At 37.5% G+C, this 14,179-nt stretch overlaps 1 protein-coding gene across 1 annotated transcript in view; it reads right to left on the bottom strand.

Moving 5' to 3' along the window:
- Positions 1–14,179, bottom strand: part of SKAP2 (src kinase associated phosphoprotein 2) — a 165,468-nt gene that overhangs the window by 24,662 nt on the left and 126,627 nt on the right. The gene's annotated exons all lie outside the window — the stretch shown is intronic.

Here is a 14,179-nt window from a genome sequence, read left to right as displayed (position 1 = left end):
CACATTATGCTGTGGCATGAATACATAATAAAATCACTGTCCCTAAAATATCAACAGAACAGAGAAAATGTGTGATATAAAATAGTTAACCTGTAAGTCATTTATGGAGTATCAGATACTTCCTATTTCAGATACTTACAGAGAGATACTAGAATGATCCTCACCATTCAAGGTAATTCCCCCCAAATTATACTCAGGACCTACTATGTGTCATACACTATAACAGATGTCAAGATTTTATAGATAAACCATTTTAAATCCTTATTTTACAGAGAAATAAGTTGAGGTTCAAAAAGGTAAAGAAACTTCCAATGTTTGTTATTCAAATTTAGATTGTGATTCCAAAGTCCATACTCTTTATCTTGATATGTTCATATGTATCCTTATATCATTTCTACACTCCCCACCACACTCCTTCTTCAAGTAATAGGAGAAAGAAAATGATATGATTAAATACTGCTGCTGCTGCTAAGTTGCTTCAGTCATGTCTGACTCTGTGCGACCCCACAGACGGCAGCCCACCAGGCTCCCCCGTCCCTGGGATTCTCCAGGCAAGAACACTGGAGTGGGTTGCCATTTCCTTCTCCAATGCAGGAAAGTGAAAGGTGAAAGTAAATTTGCTCAGTCGTGTCCGACTCTTAGTGACCCCATGGACTGCAGCCCACCAGGCTCCTCCATCCATGGGATTTTCCAGGTAAGAGTACTGCAGTGGGTTGCCATTGCCTTCTCCGAAAATTAAATGAGAAGAGTTTTAAACAAAGTCAATAGACTATTCAATTCTTTAACTCACAAAGGAATATTTATTACATGACCACTTCCTTCACTGAAAGATTTATATGAAATTTAGAAATATTTAAGGCAGGACATAGGAACAAAATGGCATGTCAAGGAAAAAGCTGGGTTCAAAAAGAATCACAATTTCAAGAAAAATCATAATTTTAAAGAAAAATATGCAAAAAATACAAATATAGTCTATCACTATTAAATAATTTAGCAAATAAATCTTCATTGAGCATTAACTACTTGTAAGAGAGAGGGTCTACCAGACAGGAGGAGAGGCATGGACAAGAGGACAAGGCACAGGCATATTCATTTTGGATAAAGAATGTGGTGCTGGCAGAGGAAGAGCAGGATAGGAAATAATGGTAGTCGTTTGGGCAAATTGTTGATAAGTCGTGAACATTCGGCTAGGGACTTCAGACGCTTCCATGTTTGGTGAGGAGTAAGAGCTCCCCGCCACCACCACCACCACCCCCCACCACCCCCAAATTTCTGAAGTGAGAAAGGGCAGGACTGAAATTGCTCGAGCAATGTCCATCTGATCTCATTGTTCCAGTCAACGGAGAGAAGGGGCACGGAAGCCAGTCCCAGTCTGGCTAAAGGGGAAGTCAGTCCTGAGCTGGAGGGGCAGAGAACATGGAGCGGAGATGATTACAAGGGGGGAAGGAGCTAGGATAGACAAACTCTGCCTGACTGGATGTGGAGGGCTAAGGGAAAAGAACAAGCAACGAAGGATGACTCACGTTGTGAGTTTAGTTAACTGAGAAGTGGAAACATCATTACTAAAAAGAGTAGAGCCAAGATAACTGTTGTCCTGGGTGGCGGGGAGGGGGAAACCACAAGCAGTTGTGTTTCTGGCACTAGAGATTTAACATAGGGGCGGGGCAGCCCAGGGGAGACTGGAAAGTTTGGTAAAGAGATCAACAATGCATATGTGAATTGAGACATCTCATGCAGATTTTAAAGTGGTGATAAATAAAAACCAGCATTTAAATCAAGCTTGAGAGTTTACAATTATAACTGTTTCAAATTTTTGTAACTCAATTCCAACTAAAGAATGAAAGGTCCAATACGGAACAGCTGGAAACCATTGGCACATTATACGGATTAACTTAAACCTAAAATTGTCAATTTAATATAGTCAGTCAAATAGTAATGAGTACACAGAAGACCTAACAAAAACTCTAATACTAAATCCTGTCTCTTTTCAACAATTGCCTCATTTATGCTAACCCTCAAGGACTAGCTAACATAAATGGGTTAATAGGGTGTTTTAATATAAAATTTAAAGGTTTTAGGGACATTTACAGTCATGTAGTCCAAGCATCTCATTTTACAAATCATTCATGTTTTTAAGGTGAAGGAGAAGGCTTTCTGTACTTTTCACACTTTCTCTCCCCAGTACTCTCTCTCTTCCAATTTGGTCACAAATTCAATGTTGCTGCTGCTGCTGCTAAATCACTTCAGTCGTGTCCGACTCTGTGTGACCCCATAGACTGCAGCCCACCAGGCTCTGCTGTCCCTAGGATTCTCCAGGCAAGAACACTGGAGTGGGTTGCCATTTCCTTCTCCAGTGCATGAAAGTGAAAAGTGAAAGTGAAGTCGCTCAGTTGTGTCTGACTCTTAACGACCCCATGGACTGCAGCCCATAGGCTCCTCCGTCCATGGGATTTTCCAGGCAAGAGTACTGGAGTGGGGTGCCATTGCCTTCTCCACACAAATTCAATAGTAAGAAGTAAATTGAAAAACAGTTAAGGGTGCTTATCCTGAAGTCAAAAGCTATAACCACATCAGTATACAAAGTACTATTCCTGGCTCTTAAGAAGACACTATGGGATTTAGACTCACCACCCAAAGTCAGGGTCAAGATATTATAAAAACTAATTATAATAATTTAGCGGGAAAATCTCTGCTCTTGGCAAAGTTGTCAATGAATTTAGAATTTACTCCTAAGAACTGTTCTTATTTTATTAAAATGTGTCTATAATGTGTACAATATATTCTTAAATTATCAGAATGATATTCAAAATATTTACTTAACTATCAATATTTTCTGTGAGGTATCCAAATTGAAATCCATGTGAGATGTTTAATAAGAAGTATTTTAGAGGATAGGATCAGGATTAAAAACATTTCCTTTCTCCTTTTCAAACCTAGTACTGATATCTTCAGGGCAGAGCCTTCTGTGTTTCATATGTCAATTTTTCTTAACAACAGTCAAGCAACTCATTTTATCTTGGGCTAACAGTACGGTTTCCACATAAAAGACAACAAAATCAAATTTGGGGAGTATGTGTTCTTTTCTAGCCTTACAAAAAAACAACTCAGACTGAATCTTGAATAGAATCTGGTACAAGGGAGATATTCAATAAATATCAAGTAAAAAAAATGGGTTCCAAAATCATGAAAATAAATCTTATTACTATAATCATTTACTAACAGAGCAAAACTCTCCACATAATCCAAAAAATATATATGGACAAGTGACCAAATTCTAGGTTATAATCAACTTTATAATATATTAGATATATACATGTTTTATTGAGGTTTGTTATTAAACATATTTTATTTGGGGGTTGAGGCACAATGTCATTATACAATACTAATTAATATCTCAAATAGTCAATGTTTGTGGGTTAATATATTCCATTCAACATTTTAATAACAGTAAACAAAAACAGCTCAGCTATGCACTAAAATCCATCAAACCACACAGATGGTTATAAGGTTTTCATTAAGTGGTTTCCATAGCAATCATATTGCAAATCTGGAAGCTTCTTGCAAATAAGCAGCTTGTATTTACATGCCTCTCAGCTGCAGCACAAAACTCTTCAGCATGTGAAGTTATTATTCCAACCACACATTGTTAGGAGAATCATTGGGAGATTTTTTTTTTTTTATCAGACAGGATGAAAATAATAATAAAGTGAACTAATTGCAGAAGATAACTCAAGCATAGTTATACATTTACTAAACTAACCAATGAGTCTTAAAAATATTCTGATATTGCTTCTCAGCCTTTTGGCTAAGATCACATGTAAAAACGTTCTGATAGTCACTGAAAGGTTTTAACATTAAACCCTGTCAAAAACATGAGACCTCCGGGAACAACCAGACCCTGCTGAATCTAAAAGCTTGAACTCTACTCTCTCTCTTTTTTTTTTTTTTTTGGATAGATATTTAGTCTTTTTTCTGAGGTGAGCAAAAAGAGAAGGAATAGCAGAGAACTGAGTTTTCCCAAATCTTTTTTTCAGGATGACTACCATTTGAGGAAATGCTTACTGTGGGAAAAGTCAAGAGCCTTTTTTTCCCCTGCTAGATTAATCAATTTAATTTACAAATTGATCCAGTTCCATAACAGATGGATTATTACCCTAATAAGGATCAAAGATATGTCTAGCTATGCAGTTTTTACAAAATGGGCTATTTCTGGCTTGCTAATGTTCTTTTTTAAGGTTAAATAACCAAAAAAGAAAAGTGATAAGCCAATGACATGTTTATCTGACAATGCTTGAAAAAGGCTAAAGACAATTTGTCAGAACCAAAACAGGGTGCGTGATGTTCACAGCAGGGCTAAAGAATGATATTATAATGTTTTCCAGGAAGAAGAGGGTAAGTCGACTTATCCTCTGAGTTAGTCCCTCAGTCCTGTCTGACTTTGCAATCCCATGGACTGTAGCCTGCAAGCGCCTCTGTCCATGGGAGTTCCCAGGCAAGAATACTGGAGTGGGTTGCCATTCCCTTCTCCAGGGAATGTTGCCGGCCCAGGGATCAAACCCAGGTTGCCTGCACTGCAGGCAGATTCTTTACTGTCTGAGCCACCAGGGAACATTATATACATTTATATTCATCATGTAACTAAATCCTCCTAACAATTCTAAGAGGCAACAATAGGAACTTTCATCCTCTTTATGTATGCAAAAGTGACAAGTACAGAGCTTAATTAACTTGTCCAGGTTCACACAACCAGTTAGAACAAGAGTTGGGATTTAAACTTCCACATCTGTCACTGAAGCCCCAGCTCTAAGCCATGGGACCACTGCCTTGATTTTCATTAAAATCTTTAGTTTATAGATACATTTTTTTTGCTAAAATTTCATTTGAATATTGGCTGCTTGTAGACTTGGAAAACATTTTCACAAAAGTGGGTAGCTTCTCTCCTACCATAGCACTGTATTTGAGGTACATCTTAGGTTAAGCAGTTCTCTCAGTGATGATTTAGAAACCCAATTTCAAGTTGGGATGCCCCAAACATGTATCTTTTCCATTCTCTTCCCCACTCCTTTCTAACCTTTAACATTCTACACACTCAACTGCCCCTAAAGCCAGCACACAGTATTTGATACTTTGTAAAGGTCTCTAAGGCAACTCACATATTTAGAATGCTGGAGTGGGTAGTCTTTTCCTTCTCCAGAGGATCTTCCCAACCCAGGGATCAAACCCAGGTCTCCCGCATTGCAGGAGGATTCTTTACCAGCTGAGCCACAAGGGAAGCCCCGTGTGCTTATTTAACTTATATGCAGAGTACATCATGCAAAATGCTGGGCTGGATGAAGCACAAGCTGGAATCAAGATTTCCGGGAGAAATATCAATAACCTCAGACATGCAGATGACACTACCCTTATGGCAGAAAGTGAAGAAGAACTAAAGAGCCTCTTGTTGAAAGTGAAAGAGGAGAGTGAAAAAGTTGGCTTAAAGCTCAACATTTAGAAAACTAAGATCATGGCATCTGGTCCCATCACTTCATGGCAAATAGATGGGGGAACAATGAAAACAGTGACAGACTTTATTATTTTGAGCTCCAAAATCACTGCAGATGGTGACTGCAGCCATGAAATTAAAAGACACTTGCTCCTTGGAAGAAAAGTTATGACAAACCTAGACAGCATATTAAAACACAGAGACATTATTTTGCCAGCAAAGGTCCATCTACGCAAAGCCTTGGTTTTTCCAGTAGTCATGTACAGACGTGAGATTTGGACTATAAAGAAAGCTGAGCACCAAAGAATTGATGCTTTTGAATTGTGGTGTTGAAGAAGACTCTTGAGAGTCACTTGCACTGCAAGATCAAACCAGTCAATCCTAAAGGAAATCAATCCTGAATATTCATTGGAAGGACTGATGCTGAAGCTGAAACTCCAACACTTTGGCCACCTGATGTGAAGAACTGGTCCATTAGAAAAGACCCTGATGCTGGGCAAGATTGAAGGCAGGAGGAGAAGAGGATGACAGAGGATGAGAGAGTTGGATGGTATCACCAATTCGATGGACATGAGTTTGAGCAAGCTCTGAGAGTTGTTGATGGACAGGGAAGCCTGGCATGCTGCTGCCCACGGGGTCACAGAGTTGGACGTGACTGAACTGAACTGAACTGAACTGAAGGCAACTCACAAATGAAAATGGATTTATTTCTGAGGGCAGTCAGCTTTTCTTTTTCAATTTATTTCAGTAAGAAAAACATGGTTAAATGTAGATGGTAAAGGTAAGCCTTTCTACATAGATCGGAAAGAGGTTCACCTACATTTCAGAGCAACAGACTACCCATCACATTTCATCAATGGCTCAGGTTCCAGGGAGTTGCAAGCAAGATGCCCCAAAGTAGGAGGAGATGGAGCAGATGGGATGGGGAACTGGAGTCTAGTCCTGGCAGTAAGATGAAAATGCAGGAAGGATTTATACAAATGGCCCCTTACCCCGTCTTCTCTCTCAAGACTTGAGCCAAGTTCTGAAGTTGGTGGAAGGGCCAGGGAAGTAGAAGAAGAATCCCAAAGGGATATCAGTGAGGGAATTAAAAATTATGACAATGCAGAAAAGTGAGTTCCTTAAGGGCTTATAGATCCTGGACTACTGAGAGCTTAAAATATGGTACTTCTAAAGGACTCTTCTATCTATTTAATAATCTGACATCTAGTTTATAGCAATAAAAGATATACTTTGATAAAGACATAAGCAAGTGCCTTTTAGTAGTATCAGTCAGTTAAATGAACAGAAAGATAAAGATGCTTGAAATGGCATAGAATCATGTTTACTACCCTGGATATTAGGCAAACTAGGTCCTATGCTTAAATGTCTAGTTATTTATGCAACCTTGACACTGTTTCTTAATTCTCAATGTCTTCTCTATAAAGTAGAAAGAATAACGTCTATCCTATAGCACCCTGACAAGATTTGGGGAGGACAATGGGATAATCGAATTTCTCAAGGAAAAAAAATGCACAGTCAGCATGCAGTATCAAGTTCATTACCTGAGGAGGTAGGTGTTTTGCATCCACTTATTAATTTAGGAATATGATTAATTATGCTTATGGTTAATATGGTTAATATCATATAGGGTTACTATGATATAAAAGACAATAAAATAATCAATGGTTGTCTAATCATACAACCTAATTTTCAACTCTGACATTCTATTCTCATGGTTTAATATGAAAAAGGTTATCAAAAGTTACTGATATCAAAGGTTATTCAAAAGCAAAAAGAAATACCATTAGAGTACCGGGAATTTCTTTACTATAATATTGAAATTCACAATTTATACACAAACCTGAAAATGCAAAAATAATGATTTTTTTCACAGACATTAAACTTGTTAACATCATGGTTGGGATGTTGGGGGGAAAACCTCAAATTCAGGCAAGGATCTCTTTTGACAGAATTGGGGGAACTCTTAGAAAGGAAAGGTACCTTAGCTACCATCTAGTTCAATTTCGTTCTTTCATTCAAGGGGAACTGAACTGGAGTGCTGAATGAGTGGACCAAGGTCATGGCACTTCCTCCCTGCTCTTCTCTTCCTGCACTGCCTTCTCTGCAACATGCACTTCTCTGCAACTTCTGCTGCTCTAGACGTACTTCTCTACTCAGGAGCAGAAGCAGTCTTACAGAGACTTGACCATCTACAGGCAACTACGACAGGCAAAGAAAGCAAGTAGGTTAAATATTAAGCTTTACTAGGCCAGATTCCATGTCAGAAGTGACTGTGAGTAGGAAAATGACTGTGCTCCTAAAGCGTACCAGACATGGCAAAATTACGTGACTCTGCCTTTTACTATAGTCAGTGATATTCTTCTATTCCAAATCCTTAGCTTTTTAATTGAAGTGTATAATAAATTCTGCAACATTAAAATTCTTTTAATCCACAAAAGGTCCAAATTAAATTATTTCTCAGTTGTAGTAACCTCTACCTGGTTGTGGATTTCTGGTACAATAAAGTTTGTGACATGTAAGTTCTTCTTTTACTTTAGATTAGATTTTTTTCTTATTATTCTTGCTACTAAAGCACTATCTGTTCATGGCTAGAAGCCAGAAAGTAGACATAAGCAAAAAAGAAAAAAAATTTTAAGTCACTGAAGACCTATCCATAAATATTATAGGCATCTCCTTTTAGACAACCTTTATTCAGTTTCTGCTTTTTCTTTATTCTCATTTTTAATAAGAATATGCCAAATGTATATATATTCATTATAAACTGTTTTGAAGCCATCCCATTTTTAGAAATTAAAATTTTTCATCTCAACTTAGATTTTGGTTTTAAATTTTATTCTGTAAAAAATACTATCTAATATACATAAACTGGTGTTAAGATCACTCAATTGTAACATGACTGTTTTATTAGGAACGGTTCCCCATAGCCTCAGGAGAAAGGCAGATCTACGAATGCAGAGCTCATTTGTTACAGGCTTGGCTCTGTTTCCACCGCCTGCTTATGCAAATACACTCCTCCTCTTCAAGTGTGGTGCACCTTAACCTCATTTTCAAGAATCCAAGAAAGAAAAATCACAGGCCTGTAAGAGGAACCATCACCCAGTTGACTTATTGGTTCTATAATCCCTTATACCAGCAGAGGTTTTCAAGACCCTTTCAGGGCATAGAGGATCTATGAGGTCAAAACTATTTTCATAATAAAATTAAGATATTTGCTTTTTTTTATTGTGTTAACATTTGCACTGATGCTGCAGAGCAATGATGGGTGGTAAACTGCTGACATCTCAGCATAAATCAACACAGTGGCACCAAGCTGTCACTGCCCTGCACTAGCATTAAAAACAAACAAAAAAACCAGTTTCACCTAAGAATGTCCTTGATGATCAATTATTATTTTCATTTAATGTCAACCTTGAGTACATGTCTCTTTAATATTCTGTGAGACAAAATCAGAAGACTGCATGAAACACGGCTGCTGCATCTCCAGATGGACGAGTTTGAGTGGTAAATGCAACTAGCTGTTTTTAACACCATCTTTACTTGAAAGAACGAACGACTGACAGACAAACTATGGTTACTCAGACTTCAGAATCTGGCAGACATTTTCCCAAAACTGAAATAAGTGAGTTTGCTATTTTAATAAAAACAACTGACATTTATTGCCGATGATAAAGCTTGAGCTTTCAAGCAAAAATTAAAATTTTAGAAACTTCTATCTTGGGATATAGTTTGACCACTCCTCAGTATTTAAGGAAACTTTTCTAATGAGATCAGTGGTGATATTAATGAATGTGGTGTTTTAATTGTACCATAATTGTGTCAATATTTGGAAGTTTTGCATAATGTAATAAATCAGTATTTTCTAGCTGATCAATGCATGATGTTACAAAAGCACACATGGGTAAAAGATCCATTCAAAGTACAAGACAGTCCTCTGAATTTTGCTGTAACACTGTATGAAAAGTTCATTGATACAGTTTTGGATTCTGCATTGCAACTAATCTTTACCATCTGTCAAGTTTGGGTATAGTAACAAGAAAGAATCTCTACAATTACCTGCAAGGACTATTAAAATACTTCCTTTTCCCACTAGTATACATCTGTATGAGGCTGGATTTTCTTCACAGACTGATTGTACTTAAATTAAACAACATATAACAACAGAGTAAAGATAGAAGCAGATATGATTGTCTAGACATCTCCTATTAAGACAGACATTGAAAAGATCTGCAAAAACGTAAACCATGCCACTTTTCACACTCGTATTTGGGAAAAATATCTATTTTTCAAATAAAATATGGTATTTATGTTCACAGGTAATGGGTTTATCATTATAACTTTTAAATTCATTAATAAACATTTTTAACATTTCTAAGTTTTAATTTCTAACATACGAAATATTAAGAGGCATAATCCTCATAAACAAAAGTTTTTGGGAATCCTCAATAATTTTCAAGATTGAAAAGGGTTCCTCATTATAGGGGGCTTGAGTTCAATCCCTGGTTAAGGAACTAAGATCCTCCAGGCTGTGGCATGGCAAAAAAAAAAATACCACCTAAACAAACAAATGAAAAAACAAACAGAAAAGGCCTCTCGAGATTAAAAAGTGTGAGAATCATTGTCTTGTACTTTCTAGGGCAGTTTTAGTTAAAAACCTAAATATTATTGATACACAACATGAAAGATTGGCATCTTGCTAACCCAGAACACTGGTTGCTAATTATCTTATATTTCCAAAGCACACAGTCTAAGAATTGAATCTAATTACTGTTGACTCATATTGAGCTGCTGACAGAAATTCCTATGTGTTTTACCCATTTTTTGTGGAGCCAAGTCTTTCGAATACTTCTGCAGTTAGATTTTTAGAGCAAGTAGGACATCCTATTTTATCTTGTTAGATTTGATCCACCATTTTGGTCTGCTGAGAGTATAGCCTGTTTATATTTACCGAAGGCATTCATGAACATGGGGGCTTCTCTGGTGGCTCAGACAGTAAAGAATCTGCCTGTGATGCCAGTGACTGGGGTTCAATTCTTGGGTCAAGAAGGTCCCCTGGAGAAGGGTATGGCAACTCACTCCAGTATTCTTGCCTGGGAAATCCCATGGACAGAGGAGCCTGGCAGGCAACAGACCATGGGGTTGCAAAGAGTTGGACACGACTGAGTGACTAACACTTCATGAAAATGATCGTATGATGATGTTGAGAACTAAGCCATAAGGTATTTACAAAATCAACTGGTCAACACCCTATGGCCACTGCGGACTATATAGTCAGTTATCCAGTGGTCTTTAAACTACAAAGACTTCATAAGAATCCTGGCCAAATGCCTCACCGAAAGTATTATCTTTGTTATATGTCTGTCATTTCCTTGCAACCATGTTGGGTTTGAGTCTATAATCATTATTTCATCTTCTAGATGGCATAGAAGATTCTCTTTGATACCTTATTTTAAAAGCTTCTCTGGAGTCCACTTTAAAATATTTTCTGGGTCAGAAGACAAACTAAATTCCTACTTATCTTGAAGACAGGGCTGAAGTGTGTCCCCCAATTTAGAATGCTCTTCCCAACCCCTCCAGACAGCTGGCCACTGTCCCTTGTCTGCTCTCTCAGCCTTGGTTAGTACAGAGCACTACATATAAATATTTGTCACTCGTCTACTTTCCCCTAAGTGTGAACTCCCCAAGGGCATATTTACACTACAGCAGCCTAACACAGGGGCTGGAACAAAAAAAAAAAATGTTTTCCATGAATATTTGTTGAATAAAAAACAACTGATTTTGGTTAGTTATTCTAATAGAATCTCTTTGTATTATAGTAGGATCTCTTTGCCCATCCTGGACTTCTGCTATCTCTTACCAATATCATCAATTAGAGGATATTTCTTGACAGAAAGGGAACAAATAAAATAGAAATTAAATTGTTTTCCCTGAATGACTGCCTGCCCCTAATAAATTCCAAAAGCAGCAAAACCAGACAGCAATTATACACCTTTTGTTGTCTTTAGTATAATTTATACATTTTAACTATTTTCATATTTTCTTTGGTTATTTAGCCATTTCAATGGCTAATATATGTCCCTTTAAAAGTTATATTTGTTGGATAGATTCTAGCACAAGAACATGACATAGTTTAGTTTCTCTCCCTTCTTTTCCTCATTGGGATCCCTTGAGATTAAATGGTATTTTAAAATACTTATCTTTTTTAATATTTATTTGGTTGCATCAGTCTTAGTTGTGGCACAAGGGCCCTTTGATCTCTGTTGCAGCATAAAGAATCTTTTTAGAAGCATGTGATGTGAGATCTAGTTCCCTGACCAAGGATCAAACCCAGGCCCCCTCCATTGGGAGTGTTGAGTCTTAGCCATTGGACCATAAGAGAAGTCCCTAAAATACTTGTCTTTAATACCATACATTGTGTCTATTCTTTTCTCCGAGTTTTCTGAAATATGCCTTTCAAAATTGCAGCCAAATATGTCTAGCAGAGGCCAGATTTTTCCCTCACTGGCTGTGATGAATTCAAAGATGACAACTACTTTTGTCTAATTTTTCCCCACAATGAAATCTGAGTATAGTAGCAGTTTCCCTATTTACTTCCTAAGTCCTTCAGTCTTACTCATTTTTTAATGTACTACTTCCACACTTAAACTATATCTGAAGAAAGAAAAAGAGGCAATGGTAATGACTGTTTATTGATTTTCCTCCCTCTCCATATTCTTGGTCAGTCCCTCTTAGTTGAAGAGTCCTTGTTAAATACTAAAAATAAAACTAACCACCCTGACCCCTGGCTCAGTGGGTCCCAGACCTAAGAAGCAGAGAGGCTGGGAAGAGAACCATCCTCAATCCCCCTCATCACTTGTCTTCAAATACCACTTGCCTTTTAAACTTCTAAATATAGGCATATTTCACTAAATAATAATGTAATTAATAAAATGAATTATAATGGAATCAGAAATTAACCCCATATTAATCCCAAAAGATACAATGGAACTACAGAAATGCAAATAAAATTACTATGCCAGAAGGTTATATTCTCCTCTTTCACCAGCTATATAAACTGAGACAAGCTAATTAAACTCTGAGCCTCAATTCTCAATCTGGAAAATACAAAGATAAAATATACTTTAAATAATTATTGTGAGAATGAAAAGCTGAAGTGACCAATACAATACTCATTGCATACTGATTTTTAATAACAATGATTAGAATATAAATCTAAGAGTTTACTGTGTATTTAGCACCATGCTAGCCATGACACTATACACAGAAATCCCACTCATCCTCAAAAACCTATGAGGAAGGTATTGCTGTTATTCCCATTTTCAGATGAAGAAACACAGTCATAGAAATGTTTAAGTTAATTTGCACAGCATAGCACAGATATAAGAAGTTGCATCAGGGAATTTCCCTGGTGGTCCAGTGGTTAAGACTTTACTTTCCAATGCAGGGAGATGGGGTTTGATCCCTAGTTGGAAAACTGGGATCCCACATGCCTTGTGGCCAAAAACCCAAACATAAACGACAGAAGTAATACTGTCAGAAAACTAAGATCATGGCATCTGGTCCCATCACTTCATGGCAAATAAATGGAGAAAAAATGGAAACAGTGACAGACTTTATTTTGGGGGCTCCAAAATCATTGCAGATGGTGACTGCAGCCATGAAATTAAAAGCCACTTGCTCCTTGGAAGAAAAGTTATGACAAACCTAAATGGCATATTAAAATGCAGAGACATTACTTTGCCAACAAAGGTCCGTCTAGGCAAAGCTTTGGTTTTTTTCCAGTAGTCATGTATGGATGTGAGATTTGGACTATGAAGAAAGCTGAGCACCGAAGAACTGATGCTTTTGAACTGTGGTGTTAGGGAAGACTCTTGAGAGTCCCTTGGACTGCAAGGAGATTCAACCAGTCCATCCTAACGGAGATCAGTCCTAAATATTCATTGGAAGGACTGATACTAAAGCTGAAACTGCAATCCTTTGGCCACCTGATGCGAAGAACTGACTTATTTGAAAAGACCCTGATGCTGGGAATGACTGAAGGCGGGAGAAGAAGGGGACGACAAAGGATGAGACGGTTGGATGGCATCACCAACTCAATGGACATGAGTTTGAGTAAACTCTGGGAATTGGTAATAGACAGGGAAGCCTGGCGTACTGCAGTCTATGGGGTCACAAAGAGTCAGACACAACTGAGCGACTGAACTGAACTGAACTGAAATAAAAACCTTAAAAAAAAACAAAAAAGAATTAGTGTCAGGATGACACTTTGGATCCAGGCCGTCTTCTTCCAGAGCCCAAGTTCAGAAGCATCCTGAATGAGAAAAAGCACACTTTTTCTTCTCATTCAACGAACACCTTGCATAGATCACTTCTTTCTGTATTTGTTAAATAGCACTTTAATATACTGCCATAACATGCAACTTCTGAGAAAGTTAATATTCATGATGTCATACAGACATATATGTTTAGATCAATGACAAAATAACTTGGCTAAGTCTAACATCCTAAAAAAAAAATAGTTCTCTTGAAAAATAGTATACACTGCTGAAAAACAGGAGAAGAGTCATGTTTGTAATGGCCACAGAAAGTAAAAGCTTAGCATCTGCCCCCTCCATTTTTCTTTCAGTTGGAAGGCAGCTTGCAAATGGAAAAATCATTTCCCATCACCTCCCTCTCAGAGACTGAATATGATGAAAA

The sequence above is a fragment of the Dama dama genome, chromosome 18 (genome assembly GCF_033118175.1).
Source record: "Dama dama isolate Ldn47 chromosome 18, ASM3311817v1, whole genome shotgun sequence".
In the NCBI taxonomy this organism is placed as follows: domain Eukaryota; kingdom Metazoa; phylum Chordata; class Mammalia; order Artiodactyla; family Cervidae; genus Dama; species Dama dama.
Note: the sequence above shows the minus strand (reverse complement) of the source record. Positions and strands in the feature narration are given on the sequence as shown.